This window comes from Harpegnathos saltator, unplaced genomic scaffold (assembly GCF_003227715.2).
Source record: "Harpegnathos saltator strain DR-91 unplaced genomic scaffold, Hsal_v8.6 scaffold657, whole genome shotgun sequence".
Classification (NCBI taxonomy): Eukaryota; Metazoa; Arthropoda; class Insecta; order Hymenoptera; family Formicidae; genus Harpegnathos; species Harpegnathos saltator.
The window spans coordinates 66,064-70,000 of record NW_020230490.1 but is presented as its reverse complement, the minus strand read 5'-3'; the positions used below and the strand labels follow the sequence as shown (position 1 = coordinate 70,000).

The 3,937-nt window shown below is 54.5% G+C and overlaps 1 long non-coding RNA gene across 1 annotated transcript in view; it reads right to left on the bottom strand.

Annotated features, from left to right (window-relative positions):
- The window catches only part of LOC109503804 (uncharacterized), an 11,036-nt gene extending 7,099 nt beyond the window's left edge, over nt 1–3,937 (bottom strand). The window contains exon 1 of the long non-coding RNA XR_002162739.2: nt 3,779–3,937. This is a non-coding gene — a long non-coding RNA (uncharacterized LOC109503804). The remainder of the gene's footprint in view (nt 1–3,778) is intronic.

The following is a 3,937-nucleotide window of genomic DNA, read 5'->3' as shown; positions in this document are numbered from 1 at the left end:
GTTGCGATGCGTAGGTCAGGATTCTGATTCCCCGTTCAGATAGCGGCAGACGGGAATCCGTCGATTCTCTGTCAAATTTCTTCTCAACGGGATTGAGCGATCGAGGTCTGACGATGACACACGGCTACTGCGAGTATTTCAATGCGAGAGTCGATGCTGCAGTCGCAGCCGCGTTTCCTCACGCGTCAGCCGAGGCGCACGAGATGTCCGGTTTGGCGAGCGTCAGAGTGGCTCGCGAGGGGCTCGGCTAATCGGTTTGCCGAAAATCTGATTGCGGTAGGCGGAACAGCTCACACCCCCGGCCTCCCCCGCCCGCGCTCCGGAACGGCTCTCGCACGCGGTGTGTCCAAATTGAAATTCCGATGCGATGGATGTCGGACGTAATACGGCATAAATACGGAAAGGTTAAAGTACGAGGCAAACTCCGTGACGCGCGGTGCATTCTCTCTCTCTCTCTCTCTCGCGAGAGAGAGAGAGAGAGAGAGTGCACTCCCGTAATAGTTGCCGCGTGAGTGAAGACGAAGACGTTTATGGTGAGATTAAAACGAATACATTTACTCGGATTAATACTAATGATGAGCTGTGTGGAACTGCGTGTTCCTCTTTCGCCTTCTCCCTCTCTCTCTCTCTCTCTCTCTCTGTCTGTCTGTCTGTCTGTCTTTCCTTCTCTTGACAGCCGACTCTCGCGATATTTATTTGCACGCAAACGTAGCTTATGGAGCCGTCAGTAAAGTTATGTGCACAAGTTGTCTGGTTTCCTCCGAAAAATTTATGCGCCCATATATAGCATGAATATATATATAGCTATTTCTATTTCTTTACATATTTCTGAGATATATTATAAATGTGTTATATACGTGTGTTATATACAGCTGTCCCCCTCCCATCTATAATTCTCGAGATCGATTTCTGGCATGTCCACAATGTCATTCTCGCGAACTCCAAGAAGAGACCTCATGGGTGTCGTTGATTACGCTCCGACATTACCGAACCGATTTTTAACCGGTGATTTAAATCCGCTGATCCGAAAACCTTGATTGGCCGGATATATGCTCGCGGTTAATTAATTCGGAATACAGCGGACGCGCCGGGATAGTTGCGGCGGTCCCAACTTTAAACGCGCATTACCGCGTCGCGACGTATGAAAGGACGAATAAAAGAGCAGTGTCTCATTAGAGGATAATATCTATTAGAGAGTCGAAATGGCGCTTGGGGAGGAATAAATTATAGCACGAGGGAGAATTAAGAGAGAGGGGGGAGAGAGAGAGAGAGAGATATTTATCGGGCGGAGAAACGGGGGATATTATTATGCTCTGCAAGTCGAGTCCTTTCGTGCGTCAAATGCATTGCATATAAATTGGATGTCAAACGCGTTTGCACTAAAGTAAGTACAATCGAGGACGCAATTGGAAAAGGGTGATAGCAGAGAGAGAGAGAGAGAGAGAGAGAGAGTGTGAAAGAGAGCGAGAAGCAGAGAGCGTCGGATCGATCAACCAAATTAATCGAACGCATCATTCGAGCGGGGCGCTGAATCGAAAATCGTGCGCCGCGATTTCGTATGCAGTCTCGTTCCTGCAGACGCGATATTAAAAGTGAAAAAAAAGTGGAAGAAAAGGATATGTTCCCTCTCGCTGCCTCTCGCCGCTCCGTTCCTCGATATACGATTGCGCGTTACTCGAAACGCTTGCACACAGACGATCCATTTGTCGAAATTTTATCAATTAATACGCGCGATAAAATGGATGAGGTTAAATCTCTGCCCGTGTATCATGGGAATATTATATTAAAGAGTCAAAAATTGTGGCCCGTGTCACGAACTTCGAATCGATCGAGACCCGAGGCGAGCGGGGGATGAGTGTAGCAAAACATCGAGAGAAAAGCGACACGACGCGCGATCGTGCAATTCGTACGGCCGGCGATTATGTCGTCGTCGCTGAATCATTCCGTTCGTCTAACAAACGACTCGCTCGTTTCCCTCTCGCGACCCTGGCGATCTCGAGCGGCGGCGTCCCGGCTCGCGTTGGCGAGCGTAGCGATCGCGTCGAAACACATTCCCGCGTCGGCCCTGGTGGCGGTACAGCAATTAACCTGACCGACCCCACTTTGACTTAGCGCATCCCCCCGAAGCGATCGATTCGAGTCCACGTACCGCGAACGAAAATTTTCACGCTCGGTCCTCTTCCTTTCCCTCTTTTGTCAAATCTCTCCCTCCCCCTTCACTCTCTCCCTCTCTCTCTGTCTCTCTGTCTCTCTCCCTCTCTCTCAATCGTCGTCCTCGACGCGTTTTCGCAATCTCGCTGCGATTGGGAGCGAGCGAGGAAGCCGCGCGTCGCAGTTCGCTCGGTCGCGCTCCGAGCGCGCAAACGGCGATTCGATTCGCGGGGTCGTTCTACTATCGGTGGATGAGCTCGCTGGCGGAAGGGTCAACGTCGGGTCGTCGCACACTCTCTGCACGCCGAGCACGTACAACACGTCTGCGGGAGCCGCGCCTTCGTTTCGTATTGGAAGAAATCAGATATCCGGGGTTTCCCGGCGGAAGAGGGAGGAAGCTTCGAATCGCGATGAAGAAGCTCAGTCCCTCGCGTCGTCGACGCTCCGACCTACATTCGATCGCGAGCGTGCTTTCGAAAACAAGCCGCTTGGCTCGCTCGCTTACACAATTAGGACAGAGGGCTGAAAGTCGACGCGACCGCGGCGAATGCTCAATATTCGCGTCGAGTCGGCTAGACACGAGGTCCTCTCAAGAGAGGGCTTCTCTTTTCGCGCGCGCGGGCGGAAGGTAAAATTGCGCGAGATTGTTGCTGCACGCGCTCTCCTTCGGGCTTTGCTAATTCCCGCGATGAATGAGAGGAAACAACGTCGAGAGCATCGGCGCGATCCTTTGTCGCGCTTTGACGATGTTCGCCTTACTTACGTACGTGCTTTTGTTTTCGCCCCGAAGCGCGCCGAGATCTCCCGCGGAACAATTCACTCTCGGTGTGTTCAACTCGACTCTTTCCAGCCTTATCTCGTATTCCTACCTTCTCCGCCGCCGGATTCAATCCTCGTACGTGACTAGACGCTCATAATGTCATTCCGTCGCGCAGATCGGGAGACGTCATTCGGTGCGTGTTGCGATGTGCACCCCTTCGATGCACGCCTCGGCGCGGCGAGAATCGCGCGTGAGTTCTCCGTGCTCGGCTCCGTCGAGCACGAGCAGCGTGAAAACAACAAACCTCACCCTCACCCTCACCCTCGCCCTCGCCCTCGCCCTCGCTCTTACCCTTACCCTCGACCTCTCGTCGTGTCGCGTCACGCCGCGAAAGAGCAGCACGACCACGCGCTGCGGCGCGGCGCGGCGTGTCGCCTCGACGCGCGATTGTTCGATCGGCGGATCGTCGCCGTGACACGCGCCGAGACCGAGACGACACTTACGCGTGATGATACTCTCTCCACGATCTCTCTTTCGCAGACCGTCTTCGCACGACGAACAGCTTTTGCCGCGCCGCACGTTCCCGCGCCCGCCCGCGCGCGCGCGCGCGCGCGTGCGAGAGCGAGGTTTGCGCGCGACGATCTAAGGGGTGTTCGTCGGTCGGTCGGTCGGTCGGTCGGTCGGTCGCCAGGTCGTAACAAGGTGCATTCACACGGCTACACGCACGCACGCACACATATGTACACACGTGCACGCGGGGGTGTATGTACTACGGGGGTGCATATTACGAGGCTCGCTCGTGAGTCGCTCGAAGGGGGTGAGAGACGCGCGCGAGACGGCCGCGGTTCGTGCTCGTACGCACAATACCTAGAGCTTCCCCCAAAAGTGAGAGATCGAGATCGACGAGAAGGTGAGAGAGAGCACCTCCCGCTCTTGCGCCCCACGTATGACTGTCGCATCGCGGTATACAGCAGCAGTAACGGCGCAACGATGCGCAGGAGCGTATGAACGCCTGCGCTTCTCCTC